Source organism: Bos javanicus, chromosome 12 (assembly GCF_032452875.1).
Source record: "Bos javanicus breed banteng chromosome 12, ARS-OSU_banteng_1.0, whole genome shotgun sequence".
NCBI classification, from domain to species: domain Eukaryota; kingdom Metazoa; phylum Chordata; class Mammalia; order Artiodactyla; family Bovidae; genus Bos; species Bos javanicus.
In genome coordinates this window covers 24,766,382-24,787,117 of record NC_083879.1, presented here as the reverse complement: position 1 = coordinate 24,787,117, position 20,736 = coordinate 24,766,382, and the positions used below count along the sequence as shown (strand labels likewise).

The 20,736-nt window shown below is 44.6% G+C and overlaps 1 protein-coding gene and 1 long non-coding RNA gene across 5 annotated transcripts in view; one reads left to right on the top strand and one right to left on the bottom strand.

Moving 5' to 3' along the window:
* The window catches only part of SMAD9 (SMAD family member 9), a 64,930-nt gene extending 52,027 nt beyond the window's left edge, over positions 1-12,903 (bottom strand). Inside the window, exon 1 of the mRNA XM_061434758.1 lies at positions 12,776-12,903. The gene's annotated coding sequence lies outside the window, so the exon portion shown is untranslated. The remainder of the gene's footprint in view (positions 1-12,775) is intronic.
* Positions 12,904-13,078: 175 nt separating this feature from the next.
* On the top strand, positions 13,079-20,484 carry LOC133258310 (uncharacterized). Of its 4 annotated transcripts, XR_009739922.1 has the most exons (8): positions 13,079-13,494; positions 14,358-14,448; positions 14,544-14,685; positions 14,993-15,153; positions 15,990-16,035; positions 16,313-16,386; positions 16,481-16,666; positions 17,573-20,484. It is a non-coding gene; the product is annotated as an uncharacterized LOC133258310 (long non-coding RNA). The 4 variants fall into 4 exon arrangements; XR_009739923.1 differs by having other exon boundaries at positions 13,086-13,494; positions 15,993-16,035; positions 16,481-20,484; XR_009739921.1 differs by having other exon boundaries at positions 13,089-13,494; positions 14,998-15,153; positions 16,481-20,484.
* Positions 20,485-20,736: the final 252 nt, after the last annotated feature.

Genomic DNA, 20,736 nt, shown 5'->3' with positions numbered 1-20,736 from the left:
GTGTGAACAAAAGCAATTTGAAAACTGCAAACTATATAAGGACACTCTTTTTATTATTACATTAACAGTTATACTTACGCTTATTTTTTCTGCATACCTCATTGTAGAAATAAAAGGTGTCCAAAAGATGGGGGAAAAGGAAAGAAAAACAATCTAAGAAATGGATCTGAGACAAAGAAATGGAAAAAGTAGAAAGGAAGATAAATGTTCACATTAAAAAAAATACTATCTCTACTATCTCATATCAGGATTTCATTAGGAATTAAATGTATGGCATTTGGACTTCCTTGGTAATCCAGTGGTTAAGACTTTGTGCTCCCAATGAAGAGGGCCCAGGTTTGATCCCCTGATCAGGGAACTAGATCCCACATGCTGCAACTAAAGATCTCATATGCAGCGACTAAGACCCAACACAGCCCCCCTCCCCCCAAAATTATGACATCATTTCCTTCCTAATCAGCTTCAACTGCTACTATTCACCCAGCGAAGTTGGTGTCTAGAAATTCTTGAGCCCATAATATATACTTTTTATATAATTCCAGGATCAGACGGAGAGGGAAGGTGAGAAGACAGACGGACGCTGACAGAGACGGAGTGAAATCTGCACAAAATCTGACTATCCAGTAATTGCTTTTGTACAAAACATAACTGAGAAGCAGCAACAAGCGAAAAAGAGGCCTGCCTGCCAAAACACATGTGTTATCAAGACTGCACAAAAAAAGATCATGCAGGACCTATTCGCTACTATTCTCGACCCGGTTTAAATGAGCATGTTTCTAGGACTCGAAAGCTTACAGCGAATCAGAACTGCAAATGGATAAGAGGAGGTGCTACCAGCAGGTAGGACAGCAAAGTGACATCAAAGCTGGCAGCATGACCCCGAGGAAGGGGACCAAAGCAAACAAGCAAACAATTGAAAACTAAAACAACAAAAACAAAGCAAAAAAATGTATCAAGAAACAGACATCAGATCTCTAAAAGCCCAAGAGTTTGAGGTCAGTGTGTCTGGGAACGACCAGCCCCTCCCTCTGAGCTGCAGAGCTGCTTACGTGCAGTTTCCAAGGGGGGTTCCTCAGGATTCTGGAGACTGGAAGGAGCCTCGGACACAGCAACAAGGGGGGAGGGGGAGTGGTAGGAGCTAGACACCAGGGGAGGGAGGGGGGCATGCAGGATTCTCTGTCCCCCGCCCCGCCCCGGGTGGACACCACCTTCCACCAGAGCAGGCCTGCTTCACTTGCCTTTACTTCCTGAGGCTTCCATGATGAAAGGGCCTGCTGACTCAAAAACGAGTTTTAAAAAAATTAATACATGACTACCACTAACTCTCTGGTGTCTCAGAAGGTAAAGAATCTGCCTGCAATGCAAGAGACCTAGGTTTGATCTCTGGGTTGGGAAGATCCCCTGGAGAAGGAAATGGCAACCGGCTCCAGTATTCGGTATTCTTGCCTGGAGAATCCCACGGACAGAGGAGCCTGGCAGGCTACAGTCCGCGGGGTCGCAAAGAGTTGGACACGACTGAACCACTTTCACACACACACACACTGCTAATTCCAGAATCCCCCAGAGCAGTACATCCAAATGCAGAAATGGGATCTATTCCAGGTGCTGGAGAGAGGAAGTGACAAGCAGAACACAGACGATTTTCAGGGCAGTGAGACTGTTCAGTAGGGTAGGACAGTGGTGGAGGCAGGTCATTACACTTTTGTCTAAACACATAGAATGCACAACACTAAGCGTGAACCTGGATGTAAACTGTGGTCTTGCGGTGATAATGTACCCACTCCAGTGCAGGATATCAGCAGCGTGGAGGCTGTGCAAGCAGATATATATGGTAAATCTCTGCAATTTTCACTCAGTTTTGCTGTGAACCTAAAACTGCTCCTGGGCTTCCTTGATAGCTCAGTTGGTAAAGAATCTGCCTGCAGTGCAGGTGACCCTGGTTTGATTGCTGGGTTGGGAAGATCCCCTGGAGAAGGAAATGGCAACTCACTCCAGTATTCTTGCCTGGGAAATCCCATGGACAGAGGAGCTTGGCGGGCTACAGTCCATGGCATCACAAGAGTCGGACATGAGTTAGCGACTAAATCTAAAACTGCTCTAAAAATAAAGTTAATGTTTAAAAAAAGAGAGAGAGAGAATTAGACCCTCTTATGTCACTTAACGGAGAAGGCAATGGCAGCCCACTCCAGTACGCTTGCCCGGAAAATCCCATGGACGGAGGAGCGTGGTGGGCTGCAGTCCATGGGGAGGCTAGGAGTCGGACACGACTGAGCGACTTCAGTTTCACTTTTATGCACTGGAGAAGAAAATGGCAACCCACTCCAGTGTTCTTGCCTGGAGAATCCCAGGGACGGGGGAGCCTGGTGGGCTGCCGTCTCTGGGGTCGCAGGGAGTCAGACACGACTGAAGCGACTTAGCAGCAGCAGCAGCAGCAGCAGGTCTCTTAAAGCCCTGTTCTTCTCCCTGCTGGGAGCACCACTCTCTAACCACTAGTCTAGACTAGGAACCAGGAGCCACCCTTGACCCTGAACAGTCCTACAGAAATTCTATCCCTTCGTCTTCCTGAATCCACAGGTCACTAGATCCTGAGCTGGGCCCTGCCACGCCCTACTGAGTATGTCCCGTCCTAGACGTCCTCAGTGAGTCCGAATCACTCCAGGCAGCTGTCATGGACTGTGCCTCCCTGCCCCCAGCAACCCACCCCCGTGACAGCCTCCTCCCCGTGGGGCTCTCATGGGATGTCCTTCCCAGTCCTGAGTGACACCCTGCTGTGAGTCTGCAGCCAAATGGCCAGGAACTGTTTACAGCAGTGGGGATTAAAACTGCTTTGTTTGTGCTTTAAAATTTCTTGTTCAGTCACTCAGTCGTGCCCGACTCTGCAACCCCGTGGACTGCAGCACGGCTGAAGGACAGGCTTCCCTGTCCTTCACTATCTCCTCCTGAAGTCTGCTGAAACTCATGTCCATTGAGTCGGTGATGCCATACAATCACCTCATCCTCTGTTGACCTCTTCTCCTCCTGCCCTCAATCTTTCCCAACATCAGTCTTTTTCAATGAGTTGGCTCTTAAAAAGAGTTTTATCCAAATTTCTCCTCTCAGTAAGTATTTACTTATTTTATATAAAAACATAACAGTAAATATTACTGTGGAGTGGGGTATGATTTGATGCTTTTGGCACTGTTTCAAATCAGGCTCGTCACAATCTGGCCTCCCCAACTATATGTTCCAGCCTCAACAATCCTCGTGCCCTTTGCCCTTGACTCCCTTCCCTCTCCCCAGGAGGCCTGTATGCAGCTGCCTTCTGCTCACTAAAAACCGAGCTGGAAGATTTCCTGGAAACCATCCCTGAGGCCTGGGCACTAACATGGATCGGCCTCCACAGCGCCCCTGGGCTTCCCCATCACCTGACACTGACCTTCACTCCTGACACCTTATTTGTTGCTTGTTTTCCCCAGAGATGCCAAGCTCCTTCTAAAGGGCACAGGCTGTGGTCTGGACAGCTTCACACCAGGTCTGTACTACAATAAATGTTGCATGAGTGAAGGTAAATTCTAGTTTTATCACTAATAGTAACTATTTTATTATTAGGCCGTATACTATTAGTCTAACTGCTGAAAGTGAAAGTGAAGTCGCTCAGTGTCTGACTCTGTGACCCCATGGACTGTAGCCTACCAGGCTCCTCCGTCCATGGGATTTTCCAGGCAAGAGTATTGCAGTGGGCTGCCATTGCCTTCTCCAACTGCTTTGTTGATGTGATACAATAAATTCTTCCAAAAGGCAGAGTTATAGAATGCACTCCCTCCTTCCTGTTCTGGTTAATCATCTGCCTACTTAAGGTGACATTACAGAGAACATCAACCTGTACTTGAATACTCACAAAGTGTTCAGTGTCTGTGAAGATCATTTCAAGTGTTTTTAATAATGATGCGTGGGAAATTTAAAACGTTTTATTGATGTGTGCGTATTGTGGGAGGTTGAGTTTCCTGGCCACAGGCTGCCTGAAGGATGAGATTAAAAACCAATAGAGGAGAATCACTAATGAGGTGTGTTATGCATTGAAGTTTGGGGAAAGGCAGATTTTTAATGGCCCAAGGCATTCATGGTGTATCAACCAACTCACCAGCTTCACCGGGTCCTAATGTGGGCTAATTCACATGCACCATGCCTCTACAACTGGTCTTCACCTTCCTTCAAACCCCTTTGAGTATGCGATTCACCTGTTCAAACACTTAAGTACTTCTCTTTTGACCAAAGGTTAAAATGGAATCGTTCTCTTGTGCCTGGAGATTAAAATCCAAACGCTTTCTTCCTTTACTCTACAAAGCACCAATCTATCTTAGGGGAAAAGAAAAGGACAAGGTCAAAGGAGGAACTAAATTCATCAAATAGTGATGAGGAACCAGACATGGTGCCAGGCGCTGAGTATCTCAAAATAAAAACGTGGTACCTTTCCTCTAGACATTACAGTATTCAGAGGGAGACAGAAATCTAAACACATTGTCATCAGACAGGTGACAGGCGCATTATTATAACTGTTACTAAAAGGGCTGAGGAAGGTTTCCTATAGGAGGGGCCATGCAAACTCCCTCTTGAGACAGCAGAGGATAACGGGGGAAATCAGAGTGGTAAAGTGTCCTTTTCCTGAAAGACACAGGGGTGCAATTCCAGGCCCAGGGATGCCCTCAGCATCCTTAGATTTTCACAGGGACTTGCTGACAGCATCACTACTCCCATGATGCCTTCTGTTTCATCTCTGCTTACGGTCCTCTGTTGCTGTTCAGTTGCTCAGTCATGTCCGACCCTTTGTGACCCCATGGACTGCAGCATGCCAGGTTTCCCTGTTCTTCACCGTCTCCCGGAGCTTGCTGAAACTTATGTCCATGGAGTCGGTGATGCCATCCAACCATCTCGTCCTCTGTCGTCCCCTTCTCCTCCTGCCTTCAGTCTTTCCCAGCAGCAGGGTCTTTTCCAATAAGTCAGTTCTTCACATCAGGTGGCCAAAATATGGGAGTTTCAGCTTCATCATCAGTCCTTCCAATGAATATTCAGGACTGATTTCCTTTAGGATGGACTGGTTGGATCTCCTTGCAGTCCAAGGGACTCTCAAGAGTCTTCTCCAACACTACACAGTTCAAAAGCATCAATTCTTCGGCACTCAGCCTTCTTTATTTATATGGGGCTTTGGACTGTAAGGACCATACTGTGATCCTAATTATCCTTGTCAAGAATGACTCAAAATTCACACACAGTTACAATGGAATTTTAGCCAGAAAAAGAGGCGAGAAATCAGAATACAAAAATCAGATGACAATTTTTGGTATAAAAGGTCTTGGGTAAACATTTTGATATTTGCTTTCCTGACCTCTCTCTCTCTTCATTAGGCTAAGAAGTCCTGGAGACCAGAGTTTTACTTTGTTATGTTACTGTATGTGGTCACCTTTTTATATGGTCCCGAGGGCCTGGTTTGGGGCCTCACAGGCAGTATAGGTACAAGAGACATAGAGAAAATAACACTCAATGAAAGACCAAATGTGTCAGTCCCACTTTCCAGAGCAACTTTTACAGCCACAAATCACATTTTAAGAAGACCCCAAAACATAATCAATACAGTATTTAAAAACATTTTTTAAATGACTGTTTGCAGTCAATGTAGTTCAATTATCACACAAAGAAGGTAACACTCCTTTGAAATAACACCCAGGCACCAATCTGTCACTGTTTGCAAGCATCCAACACCTAACAACTGCCTTGGGAAACACAAAATAAATAATAAATCCTAAGGAAAGCATATATGTACACAAGGGTTTGTCTTTGACAAACATCACATTCAACTTTTGCTCCTAAAAATGAAATCCAACTACTCCTGGGAAATAGAAATGGCTTCTTCCCTGGTAATTCAGCTGGGAAAGAATCCGCTTGCAACGCAGAAGACCCCAGTCTGATTCCTGGGTCAGGAAGATCCCCTGGAGAAGGGAAAAGGTACCCACTCCAGTATTCTGGCCTGGAGAATTCCATGGACTATGTAGTCCACGGGGTCACAAAGAGTTGGACACGACTAAGCGACTTGCACTTCACTTCACTAGGAGATAGGGCAAGAATGATATAAAGGTGTCAACAAGGGAAAGAAAAGCATTTGGGGCAGCATATCTTTTTAACGTAACACATTTTCTCATTTTTCACACTCACTGGCTTCTAATAATCACTCATATCATTAATAATAATCACTCATGTCTTTAACCCCTGGCGGTCCCACTTTACAAACAAGTCATATTCATTTCTGTGTGGTCATCGGAAAATTGGAATTCCTTTCCCCAGAGAAACGATGTCCTGAGAGATGATAAATTCGCTGGCCAACCCACCAAGAGGCTCTCCACTCCTGGTACGATTCAGTTCAGTCGCTCAGTTGTGTCCAACTCTTTGCGACCCCATGGACTACAGCACGCCAGGCTTCCCTGTCCATCACCAACTCCACAGCTTGGTAAAACTCATGTCCATCAAGTCGGTGATGCCATCCAACCATCTCATCCTCTGTTGTCCCCTTCTCCTCCTGTCTTCAATCTTGCCCAGCATCAGGGTCTTTTCCAATGAGCCAGTTTTTCGCATCAGGTGGCCAAACGATTGGAGTTTCAGCTTCAGCATCAGTCCTTCCAATGAATATTCACCTGTACTCCTGGTACAGGTGGCCTCTAATATTGCTAAAACTAACCCAAATAGGTGATGTCCACCTTTGGCATCTGCCGACCTGCTTTCTGCTGCACCCTCTCAAGCTCTGCTGCTGCTGCTGCTAAGTCGCTTCAGTCGTGTCTGACTCTGTGCGACCCCATAGACGGCAGCCTAACAGGCTCCACCATCCCTGGGATTCTCCAGGCAAGAATACTGGAGTGGGTTGCCATTTCCTTCTCCAATGCATGAAACTGAAAAGTGGAAGTGAAGTCGCTCAGTCGTGTCCGACTCTTAGCGACCCCATGGACTGCAGCCTACCAGGCTCCTCCATCCATGGGATTTTCCAGGCAAGAGTACTGGAGTGGGGTGCCATTGCCTTCTCTGCTCTCAAGCTCAGGTGCCTCCAATCCTTGCACCTGTCCTAATGCACCAGCTTTTAAATGACCTACTCTTCCTACAGAACTCCAATTCTGTCAAGTGTGAGTCTTAGTAAATAAAAAGGTAAGATGAATGAATGGATTTATAATGAAGTGTGATTAACAGGAGATATTAAATATTCTACCAAGAGATGGAGAATTCTGATGGAATTTGTCATCTTTATCCGAGTTGTTTTCTGAAATGTGGTACTACCAAGTCAATTAAATTAGATACAAGTATTCAGAAAGCAGGGCTTCCCTGGTGGCTCAGCAGTGAAGAATCTGCCAGCCAGCCAGCCAATACAGGAGACATGGGTTCGATCCCTGGGTCAGGAAGATCCCCTGAAGAAGGAAATGGCAACCCACTCCAGTATTCTTGCCTGGGAAAACCTATGGACAGAAGAGCCTGGCGGGCTATAGTCCATGGGGTCATAAAGAGTTGGACATGACTTAGCAACTAAACAACTCAGAAAGCAACTTGTACCACTTTAGATGAACTCTACTATCCATCACCCTCTCCTTAAGAAAAAAAATCTGCAAATCTGCTCTAAACCTTCCAAAGCCCATAAGTGCTTAGGACAAAGTCCTTCCAGGCTTTTGATAAACTGCCTCAAATACCTATTTCACAATGGACTGTAGTTTCTAAAAACAAACACACACACACACACATTAACTAGAGCAAATCTACAATTGATCAGCTTCCAAGCAGTTTAACAGATTAAAAAATGAAAAATATTAGGCTACACGGAAGAAGATATCTCATGGGTTAAGAAGGGTTTATGAAGGCAGGAGCCCCACTGCCCACCCGGCTGGGGAGGTGCTCTCAGAATCGATCAGGTGAAGCCGTTGCTCCTTCAGAGTGTTGACACCTCCACCACTTCCAAACCTTCTCATTTGCTTCAGGACGAATTCCCAAGGCCATCAACACATCTGGGTGGCCCCTAGAGCACATGTGAACTCTTATCTGTCTAGTGCGAAGGAAACTAGATGGCCATCCCCGATAATCCCAGTGTTTGTAAACAGAGACAGCTTTGTACAACTGCAGCCCTAAACCCACTGTGTGATTGAAGAATACATGTTTCCTATGTACAGTTCCTCAAAGGCAGTGTGACAAAGGGGGAAAAAGGAAGTCATCGGATATGAAATATTAAATTTCCCTAAGAGAAATTTATATATAAAAATAATCCCCACCAGTGATATCAGATAATCAGAAGGGAGAGAGAGAACGATTTTGATAGTATTTAGCCCCCACCAAAAAAGAAAATAAAAGCTGTCTTTTTGGAAAAATCAGGACTTTGGAGAACTCCTTTACACTGATTTCATGGATTAAAGTTTTGTCTTTGAATTAAAAATGGTTTAGGGAATGAAGCACGAGAACCGACAGCTCTTTGGTGGTTAGGACTTCTGACATGATACAGCTCTGCACATCCACATTTATCATCTGTATCTTAATATTCATGCATTTTTCACTTTAAATTTTGCATTTAAACTTTATTCAGGTCTCTTGAGTTTAGAAAACTGGTTTTGAGTTCATTAGACTTCCCAATTAAAACTGTATAATCAACTATATTATACAGGCATGATATTTATATACAAATTGTATTTTTTACATTATGTTAACTCTATTAATTCGAACCACTAAACAGAACGTGATGCATGTTAAGACGGGGTTTAGTATCTTTTGGTAACGTAATGAGTAATAGACAGAAGGGGGATTCAGGTCTTCTGACAAGCCTGATGAGACCCCTTCTACATCCAACCTGATCAAAACAGAAGCTCATCTCAGCAGCAGTCAGCTTCTTTTGTGAGCAGAGTTTGAAACATATACACTAAAAACAGTTTTTCTGTGGCTACTGCTGGTGGGGGAAGGGGGTCGGCATATTGTGTTAGCAATTTTCTGTGGAATCGAATTAGGGTTTCATTGTGGTAGCCGTATCACATTAAAAATCTGGGTTTTTCTTTGCTAAATGGTTTCCATTGTGTGTGTAGTGAATCTGATATGGAAAATTGCTAATGCAATAAGAGTATCATAGAAGCTTTCCTGACTCTAACACTCAACCACAATTTTCAGGAGAAAGAGGCTCCACTGGCCAGGGGTAGGGGGTGGGGTCACTTTCCACAGTCTCTCCACAGGTCCTCAGTCCTCAGCCCCAGCTCAACACTGGCTTCGTAAAGATGGACCGTTAACACCTATCATTTAGAGGAAACTCCTTTACAGATTTTATTTCAGACCATGGGTTCAGTGAAAGACGTGCCATTGAATTAATATTTATTGACAAAGCACTAGACAGGGCACTGTAGTTGGCATGAAACAAATGGAAAAGATAGATAAAACAAGGTCCCTTCCTTCGTAAAGTTTTGACAGGACTGTCTGAGGAGAAGAACGAAATTAGCAAATGAGGAATTCACCAAGAGGCAAGATACAAGGGTGCAAAATGCCAAGGGCCATTAGGTGTCAAAGGAAGACGCACCTGGACAGGACTGTAAAAGATGAGGAAGGTGCTGGCAGGTCTGTAGATCTGGCGAGAGGTGAGGAGGCAGAGGGAGGCGATCTAGGCCTTGGCGTGAGGACACGTGCAGAGGAGCGGAAAGCCAGGGCAATCAGCAGGGGAAGTCACAATTCTTTATTTTAATTGCAGCATAAAATATGGAAGAAGTGAGAAGATAAGCCTGGAAATTGGTCTGGGGTCAGCTCAAGGCCGACACAGAGAGCAGTGGGTGCTGTTCAGGTGGTTTGGGGTGGCAAGTGTCAGGCTGTGGGCCACTGGCAAGAACACTCAGCTTCTATGGGTCTGATGGTTTCTAACACTAACAAACATCTTGAAATCTTAACTCTAGTTAGCCCACGTTTCTTGAGAGACATAATTTTATAGGACTATTTTTAAAGGTTAGTTTATATCCAAAAGATATTTATTTTTTTCTTGTTGTTATGCCCCTACTCTTGTCATGGACAGTTCACTAGGTCAATGTTCTAACGTGCTCATACCATTAAATTCACTCACAAATTTACTGTTTGCTTTTTTCCCCCTTTTAGAATAACTTTTCAACTCACTGGCAACAGTAACCAAGGAAATATAAATCCAACAGCCTAGAATTACAACTATTTGAAGAGACTCATGCTTTCGATGTACTGTTACATTTATAGTTTCATTCCAGACTATTTCCCGCTTCTGAATTTCTCACTAAATGTTAGATGTGATGAGCAGAAAATCTGCACTATGCCTCGTTAGAGCTTTAAAATTCAAGGTAGTATGTTTTCCAAATTTAAGAAAAACCACTTCTTCATTTTCATAACTTTTAGCTTTCCTTATATCAGAGTACATTTTGTGTATAAGTATTATTTCCAACATACTTAAGCCAAACATGGTGAAATTGCTGTTTTATTTATTGCAGAGGGGATGTCAGATATAAACTAGTTAGTTGCCTAAGTGCTATGGTGACCACTTATTAAATACCAACTCTTCAAATACAGCAAAGGAAAACTGTACTCTCTTTAAGAAGAATGAAACTGTTTGTAAAATTGAAATTGACTATTTTAATCTTTATGAAATAATTTCTGGACAGAGTTTTTTCCTCCAACTGACCACATGATTAGAAAGGATAAACAAATTTACCAGTTGTTTATTACTTCTAGAATCCTTAGCAATGTTTCATTAACAACAAAAACCTTTCTGTCTCATCCCATGCATGGTCTTGGGCAATCAGAGAGTAGTAGTTGACATTTGTGAATATTTTCTGATTACTCATTAAATGGAAATATATCAAAAAAGAAGAAAATTTTAAAAGAAGCAAAGTCAAATAGCTCATGCTGACTTTAACAAATAACAAAGATGTGAGAATTACAAAGTATTTAGAGGTTTAGCCTAAAATTTGTTTGTATCTTTGATTTTTAGCAAACGCTGTACTGATAAAAATGAGTTTGCTCAGATCAAGAGTATGTTGGCATTTTCTTAAACATAGCTTGAAACCACAGAGCCCAAGCAAAAAACAGCTCTGACAAAGATGGCCAGTCAAGCATAAAAATGGGAGTTGGTTGTGTCAGAATAGATTAACAGGCTGAAGGCTGTCCGCTAAAGACAGTTGTCTTGCCATCAATGAAGGCGATCATTGTCACTAAAAGTTACTTTTCTGATATGTTATTTGCAACTTATATCATAATATATTTTAAACACTCCTTATTTATAAATGATTACATCATTTTCTTATCTGCAGCGTCCTTCTTGGATAACCACAAACTTGAAAGCAGTCCAAAATCTTGCTCATGGTTTCCTACAAACATAGGGGCACTTACTAATTGAACTGTCTATCTGGAGTTAGAAGAATGTGTTTGGGTTTTACTTTTACTTCCTTTTTAAATATAGATCACTATTTCTACAATGTAAACATTCAATGGCATTCCCTCACAGCGACAGGAATCCCAAGGCAGAAGATACGCTGTAGGATTAATTTATCACCCACCCAGAAGGATGCCTCAAATGTCTGGCTCAGTTATGGCCAAGGAGCTAGCATTATTAAGTGCCTTATGAATTTACAGCTATCCTTTATCATTCCTGTTCAGCAACGCTTCCAAAAGATCATCCGAGAAATCTGGCAAGCCACTGAAAATGGTACTTGTAAACTGGATCCGTTCAAAGCCATCCACAGTGACCTGTGGGTGTGTATCCGACTGTGAATTACTGGGTAAAGAATTTACGTGCAATTTCATTCCCAAACTCGATTTTACCTCATTTGTAGCTTATTTCTCACGAGTACCCAGTTCCCGCCCAGAAACAAGTCAACGGAGTATTTCTAAACCATCATTTCCAATTTCCACTGTCAAGGGTGGGAGGAGGAAGGAATAGTAACGGGAAGACTTGTCAGCGATTAGCCATCCATAAAAACGCACTCCCCTCCTTCCCATCACAATGCTGGCGTCACTTCGTCTCCTGTATCTGTTCCCCACCTCGCCCCCCTCCCCTCTGCGGAGACTTGGCACCGAATGGCAGGCGAAGGAAAAAGACAAACACCCCGGCTCCCAGCACAATCCAAGCGTTAGCCTAGAGACACTTGAACAACATTCCTAACTTTTTTTTTTTTCCCTTGCTCATTTCGCGCGCCTCAAAGGTAAGCAGAGTAAAAATGGTATGAGACAGGAGGCCGAGGAGGCCAGCTGAGTCACATTCGCTGCCCTGCATGCACCCCGATTTCTCCAGTGTCCTCCCCAAGCCCTCCGGCCACGGCAAACAGTTACTCAGCTGCGAGTCTGGGTCTCCACGGAGCCTGTCCCCGGGCCGGGGGCGGGAAGGGGTGGAGGGGACGGACGGCTAGCGCGCACCTCTGCCCGCTCCCCGGGCCACAGCCCCGCACGCCGGCGGGCCGAGCCTTCGCTGACAGGTCCCAGGTGCCGGCGGCCCGCGCGGCCGTCTCCCCGGAGCCGTCCCCTCCCGCCCCACCTCAGACAGGCCCCACCAAGGAGACACAGGGACGGGGAGCACAAAGAGCCCCGGCCACACGCCAGACCCTTCCCTGCGGAAGAAAAACTTCGCTGCACACGCGTCCAGACACTCACACGCCCGGCGCGCGCCGGGGAGGGCATCTCTTACCTGTCCCCGCGCAGCTACTCATCGCCCCCCCTCACCCACCCACCCACGGAGGTCTGGCCGCCCCCCGCCCCGAGGTGGGTCCCCCGGCCGCCCGCTCGGAGCAGCTGCACTCACTGCCTGGCTGCGCGCGCCCAGCGCCTGCAGGGCCCGGCGGCGGCGGCGGCGGCGGGGACCGAGACAGCGGCTGCAGCAGCGGCGGCGGCGGCGGCCCCAGCCGGCGTCAGTCAGACTGGAGCCGCGAAGCCTCATCGCCCGTATTAGTGCGCCGACCTGGAAAGCCGCCAGGAGCCCTGCTCGCGGGTCCGCCCCCGCCCGCCGCCGCCGCGCGCCCAGAGCCGCTTGGGGAGCCCGCGAGGAGGGGGAGCGCGGCCCGCCCCGCGGCCACGTGCGCGGAAGCCCGCGGCGGGGGCGCCTCGGGGACGTCCCGGCGCGGGGTCTCCCGGGCCCCCGGGCGGCGTCCTCGTCCTCCCGTGAGACCCGACTCCCCTTGTCCGCGGCTCGGCCCCCTCGGCTGGGCGGCGGGGGCACCTCGCGTCTCTCTCCCCGAGACGTCCTGCCTCCCCACCTGGAGCCCGAGGCCGGAGTACCGTTTCCAGAACTCGAGGTGTGGGACCGACAAATCGGTTTGGAAACCGTCACCCCCAACAAGTGGCTCTTCCCGAAGTGTTTCTGGGCCCCGAGGGTGGCTGTTCCTTGCTGTTTGTCTCTTACTTGCTTTGCAAGAGTAAAGGGGGTCATTACCCCCAACCGACAGCGCCAGAGTAACTGGTTTGCCCCTGCATAAGCGGATGAAAATCGACTCACTCAGAGTGGTGAGTGGTGGTTAAAACTAGGTATGTAATTTTGTGGGTTGTCGTTTCCTTACCCGTATTTATTTGCTTAACAGCCTAGCCTATAATATATACTGTTATCTAATCTAATAAAGGTACAACCTTATGGGCACTGAGCAACGTTAATGGGTTAATGGACAACCTTCCTTGCTCACGGCCTGGCTATCCCCCTGGATAGCCTGCCTTTGGAGGTCGCTGTGGGCCCCTCAGAGAAGGCAATGGCACCCCACTCCAGCACTCTTGCCTGGAAAATCCCATGGACGGAGGAGCCTGGTGGGCCGCAGTCCATGGGGTCGCTAAGAGTCGGACACGACTGAGCGACTTCACTTTCACTTTTCACTTTCATGCATTGGAGAAAGAAATGGCAACCCACTCGTGTTCTTGCCTGGAGAATCCCAGGGACGGGGGAGCCTGGTGGGCTGCCGTCTATGGGGTCACACAGAGTCGGACACGACTGAAGCGACTTAGCAGTAGCAGCAGCAGTGGGCCCCTCGAACCCGCTCAGAATATGTGTAAGAAATGCCACTAGCTTACTGATGGCCTTTGACCCCCATCAGCCAGCGGTTCTTCATAGAGAAGGCATTTACTGCAGGGATGAAAAAATACTAGAAAGGAGAATAAAGCCACAAGGGACAGTATTCAGTTTGCTCCTGTATGTAGGAAAATCGGTCCTCCACAAGGTCCTGATACCCCTGAAACACAAGGCCGTGAATTGAACTGCCTTTTCTTGTCCTCAAAGCACTGCACTTTCTTCCTGTGGCAGATGCCATGTTTGCATTATCACACTGTTGTCCGCTGAGCAACGACCCTGTGTAAAACAGCATTTGTGTTAGCACTTGAATCATCTTTATACACCTGTGCTCCAGGCTAGGTGTTAAGTTTGAGATGCTCTGGGTGTGAAAGTCCAGGGAACCTTTGGACTGCTACCAATGGCACCTCCTGGGCATTTTATTGCAGGTAAACTAATTAGATCCTCAGAATTGATACCCTGTAGCTTATTTGTTTTTTTAATGTTGTTAAGAAATGACCCAGCCACTGTTTTCTTCCCTTAGGTGCATTAGACAAGGCAGAGGACTCAACGCAGAGCAAGAAGCCATAACCTCTGCAGTGCTGGCTTGGGCTTCCAGCACAGTCTTTATAGGTTCTCCGAGTTCTCTGGGCTCTTGGCAGGACTTGCTTCTGCAGATTCTTTGAGTATGTGGAGTCTGTGTTTTCTGTACATTCTCGTTTACATGCCAAGAAATTCTGGCATCCAGAAGTTAGCCTGTCACTTATTCCATGCCTATCATGTATCCCCTAAACCTAGGAGAGCAGGTTAATAATCCTTTAGACCCCCTGAACAATCAGATCTGATTTCCAAGGAGAAAATGCTAATTCTGGGAAGGAAGGCTCAGAGTTGACACCCCATTTTTCAGAAGCTGAATATTCTTGCAACAGGAAATCTAAACACTATTTCTCTCCTTTTGATTTTTTGTTTGGCTGCAATTGTATTGCTGGTTAGAGCAGGTGACACAGGAGACACGGATTCGATCCCTGGTTTGGGAAGATCCCCTGGAGGAGAGCATGGCAGCCCACTTCAGTGTTCTTGCCTGGAAAATTCCACAGACAGAGGAGCTTGACGGGCTACAGTCCATGGGATCACAAGGAGTCGAACAGGACTGGGTGAGCATGCACACGCATTACAGCTTCCACCAAAAAACTACACTACAGGTCATGGGTTGTGATTTGGTAGAAATGCCAGTAAGATTTTGGTTCAAAACCTGAAAACCATGGCAAAATGAAACCCCCCTCCCTTTTCTGAATTACAAGAACTTGGCAGAACGTGAGCTTCTGCAGCCCATAAACTGGTGGTAGGGTAGCCCCCTCACCCGTGAGAAGGTTCATTCTTTTCACTTGTCATATGCCCAGCACAGTGCAAGGTCGTGACCAAGTCTGCAGTAAACCATAGATGCAAAGATCCTGCTTTGTACATCTGTTGTACCAATGCCTGCCTCTGGTCTTCTTTTTGAAAATCTAAAATAATTGTGTGTTTGTGTGTGTGTTGAGGGGTGAAGTTAGAGGCGATTCATGGTTGTTTTGGGGAAGCGGTGGGCACGTTGAAGGACTTGGAGAGAGAGTCATATAGTTCACAAAACTTACCTTTATAGTAAGGATAAGGTTTATTCTTATTTTTATGTAGAAGTTAATTATTTGATGGTATATTTTACATACACTCCAGTTATAATGACTTTTTCATTTAAATATCATCCACTTATTTCAGTATCATTTTTGTGGGTTGTGGTGCTTGATTTTGTGGCATCTGATCCCTCCAGAACTCTATGGGGTCCCATTCTTTTTGAATAGCAGGAGTTTAAGATGAAGATAAATTTAGTTTTGATTTGGGAACTTTGTGAATATGTTCTGAAATAGAAGGCAGTATCCTAAGGCATCACAGAGTTATGGTTGAGTTTTGCTATTAAGCACGGGTGTCTTAACCAACTGAAATTTATTTCTCACAGCAGTTCTAGAAGTCCAAGATCAGGGTGTTGGCAGATTCGGTGTGTGGTGAGAACCCTTTTTCCTTGTTTGCACATGGTTGTCTTTGCGTTATAGCCTCATGTGCCCAAGAGAGCAAGCTCTCCTCTCTTTCTCTTTTGTAAGGACACTGACTCTGTCATGGGGGCTTCCATGTGACCTCAGGTTCCCTCATGACCTTATCTAAACCTAATCATCCCCAAAGGCCCCACCTCCTAATACCATCCCTTTAACCAAACGCTTCAAGTCAAGTTTTTGCCTTTAACTCAAATTGATGAGGAAAAGTTTCTCCCTTTCTATTTTAAAGGACAGGCTGAGCCCACTAGACCAGCAAGTTGCCTGGCTGGAAGATGCAAGTTTCTCCCTGGTGTTTATCAACAGGTTGACTTTTTGCCATGCTCTGTGACATTTTCTTTTTTATAAGGGCTTGATAAAGTTTATCACATACACACTGCTCTTTATTTTTAATTTATAGATGACTTCTGATGGAATGAATCCTAGGAGAAATAGAAGAGATATTCAAAACTCTTTAAATGAGACTAAAAGAACATCTCTGAAAGCATTTTCTGTACAAATATAATGTTTCATGTTCATACAGAATTTAAGATTAATAAAGGATCTTAATCGTTGTCTGTGCTTCTATCATACTGCATATTGTTTGGTAAGCCTTAGTCTACTTTTAAGACCTCTATTGAAAATAGTTATGCATAGAAGAAAACAGATTCATTACTTTTGGCTTTCCTCTTTAAGAGAGAAGTTTGGGTGGAGGGAAAAAAATCATATTACCTTAGAATAAAGGTCATAAACAAACAATAAAATATGAGATATTATTCTGCATCTATTATTGTTTAGTCACTAAGTCGTGTCTGACTCTTTGCGACCCCATGGACTGTAGCGCACCAGGCTCCTCTGTCCATAGGTTTTCCCAGGCAAGAATACTGGAGTGGGTTGCCATTTCCTTTTTGAAGGGATCTTCTCCACCCAGGGATAGAATCTGCATCTCCTGCATTGGTAGGCGGATTCTTCACTGCTGAGCCATTCTGCATTTACCAAGTACAAAAATATTCTTTTTGATGTGTGCATATGTATTATTTTACATTTCCATAAAACTTTTCTTTTTAAAGCTTAGGCTTGCATTATTTCATTTAATTCAGAAGTAACCCTATAGGGAGGCAGCTCGTGTACTATCTCTGTCTTATCACTTCATAGATAAGAAAACTGTGATGCACACAGCTTTCATCACTGGAAAAATGTCTTGTGATTCACCTGAACAGTATCCATCCACATCTGTTGTCTATCCAGAGGGAAGAATGATGTGCAAGAAACCATATTTTTAATGAAATTTCAATTTCTGACATATATTTCCTATAAGAAATGTAAATAAGTTTCAGTTTTTTGGAAGTATGTTTTCTGAAATGGTCATTTAAAAACAGTGAATGCGATGTAATTGCAGCTAAAACTCAGCTGTTGTGCACTGATTTAATCATCTGCAATGGTGAACACACAGGTATTTGAGAAATTTAAAAAACTGTATGGGACTTGACTAAAAAGGCTATGGTTTTTCCAGTGGTCATGTATGGATGTGAGAGTTGGACTGTGGAGAAGTCTGAGCGCCGAAGAATTGATGCTTTTGAACTGTGGTGTTGGAGAAGACTCTTGAGAGTTCCTTGGACTGCAAGGAGATCCAACCAGTCCATTCTGAAGGAGATCAGCCCTGGGATTTCTTTGGAAGGAATGATGCTAAAGCTGAAACTCCAGTACTTTGGCCACTTTATGTGAAGAGTGACTCATTGGAAAAGACTGATGCTGGGAGGGATTGGGGGCAGGAGGAGAAGGGGACGACAGAGGATGAGATGGCTGGATGGCATCACTGACTCGATGGACATGAGTCTGAGTGAACTCTGGGAGTTGGTGATGGACAGGGAGGCTTGGCGTGCTGCGATTCATGGGGTCACAAAGAGTCGTACACAACTAAGCAACTGAATGAACTGAAACAGGATTTTAAATTTTACAATCTCGATTCATTTCTTTCTTTATATAATCTTGATTCTCTCTTCTCTTTAATGGAAAGAGAATAGTAATCATAGTGGAAAATATTGGGTCAAATGCTTACCCTACCTTCTTCAGTATGAGAACCTGTTACCCTCTGCTAATACTTTTTATCTTAAAAAAGACAGATTGGGCTGTAATTGCACACTTAGCTTACTGATTCTCCAGCAGTGGGTCATAGCTTCCCAGCTGTGATGTCAGAAGATTGCCTAGGGGATTGCAATGCCTGTAACCTCTGTTTTTGCCCCTTTACCCTCCCTCATCTATAATAAACTGTCTTATAAATTCTGCTATATACATTTAGAACCACATCAGACTTTTATACTGTTTGCTTCCACCATCAAACATAATATAAAACTCTTGAAAAGAAGGAAAGTCTTTTGTATTCATCAATATTCTTACCATGTATTTTCTTCCTTCCTAGGGTTCCAAGTTTCCTTCCTTTGATGTTTTCTTTCTGTTTAGCCATTGTTTTAGGGTAGGTCTGTGGGTGTCCAGTTCTCTTAAGCATCTGAGATTGTCTTTATTTCCCCTTTATACTTGAAGGCTATTATTTTTTTTCTGAGATTCTGCACTGACAGTTTCTTATTTTAGGTACTTTAAAAATAGTGTGCCACATCCTTCTGACCAGCATACTTTCTGATGGTAAATCCAGTCATTCTGATTGTTTCCCTATTATAGGGATGCTGTCTTCTTCTTCTTCTTTTTTTGGTGGCTTTCTAGATTTGTTCTGTCTTTAGTTTTCCAAAGTTTAATCACGTGTCTTGTTATAGATTTCTTTGGGTTTATCCTATAAGGAATCTGATTCTGAGATTCTATGCCTTTTACCAAGTTTGAGGAGTTTTCAGTTAGTATTTTTTTTTTTTGATAATACTAATGTTAGATCTTATTAGTTTCACTGAGCCGTTTTTTTTATTATTATTCTATTTTCTCTCTCTTGATCAGACTGAATAATTTCTATTGTGCTATCTTGAGTTTACTGATTCTTTTCTTCATCACTCCCATTCTACTGTTGAGCTTATCCACAAAGCTTTTTATTCAGTTCTAAAATTTCCGTTTGGTTCTTCTCAGTCTCTTCTTTTTCTTTGCTGAGTTTGTTTCTCTGCTGAAGCTTTCTGATTTTTTCATTAATTTCAAGCCCGTTTGTAATTACGTGGAAGCTTTATCATGGCTGCTGTAGAATCCTTCTCAGAGAATCCTAACATCTCTGTGATCTGTGTCAGCATCTCGTCTTTTTTCATTCAAGTTGAGGTTTTTCTGGTTCCTGCTTTGACGAGTGATTTTCTTTTGAAACACAGACATTTTTTATTATGTTGTGAGACTCTGGATCTTATTCAGACCTTTTGTTTTAGCAGACGCTACTCTGGTTGATAAGGAGAAGCACCATCTTGTTACACTGCTGGGGCAGGTGTACGTATGGGCTCCCCACTTGGCCCCCACTGACACTCAAAGGAAGGGGGACTGTTTATTACACTTGGGTAGGGGTAGGAGTTCTGGCTCACTACATGGTCTTCATTGTCACCGCGGTGGGGTGGCTTCATTGCTGCTCAGCCACGGGAGGAAGTGCCTCCTCTGACCCCATCCCAGCAGTGAGGGAGCGCAAGTCCAGGCACCCCCGGTGAAGACTAAGGGTTGGCTGTTGGGGGTGAAAGTCCTGCTTGCTGCTGGGCCTTCTGTGACATCGCCCAGGTCAGGGTGTCCAGGTGCCTGATTCCAGCCTTGTGAGGGTGTGCATCTAGGCTCCTCACTCAGCCTTTGCCGTTGTCGGCAGGTGTGAGGCTACCATTCTTTTCTGTAGTGTTTGGTTGTAGAACAGCAGTTATTGTCTAAAGGATCAAATCTGTAAGGTATTGCTTTTTGAGATCATCAAAATACTAATGAGTTTTAATTCAAAATCAGAGCATTGTAAATGAGTCCAATATAGGATGGACATGTTAAAATCATTAGTTTGTAGATTTGGTGCTTTTGAGTTTGCACAAAAACAAAGCAACCCATTAGACTACTTCAGGGGATTAGCTGTCGATAAAATGGATAACTTCATTCATGTAGTTCTTTTCTTCAGCAAATGAATTGTAATGGTGGCATTATCTAACCATTTGGGGAACCTTTACTGAACAATCACAATTTAGGATGCTGTGGAGACACACAAATAAAAGGCAAGGCTATTACAAGTGAATGAAAACAAACTGGAAAACAGAACTGGGGAATCAACTATGAACAGTGGAAATACACGGTGACACAGATACAGCATTACAGATGGCAAGAGACATTCAGACATAATCTTGAGTCTAACTCCATGTATACATACATATTCTGTAAGAACAGTCGGACGGTTGAAAGTAAATGGTAATGTTGTCTGATTATAATGAGACTGTGTCTTCAGTTTAATCTCACCCATATATGTTTCCTATTGTTTTATTTTTGTAGAAGCAGGACACTGGCTATGTGTGATCACGGGCCAACCACTTGTCTAAGCCTGCGTCATTTCTGCAATGCGGAAAACCATACCTATATACGATACATGTTTTCTCTTACAGAGTGCCTCCGAGTCTGCACCACACTGTTAGCTTAGGTGAACCTGTGCTTCATATCAAGCATATCAGAAGCCTGTAACAGTGCTCGAGGGTGAGCTGCCTAAAAAAGTACTGACACTTTTCCTGAAACTTCCCCTATGCTTCAAAC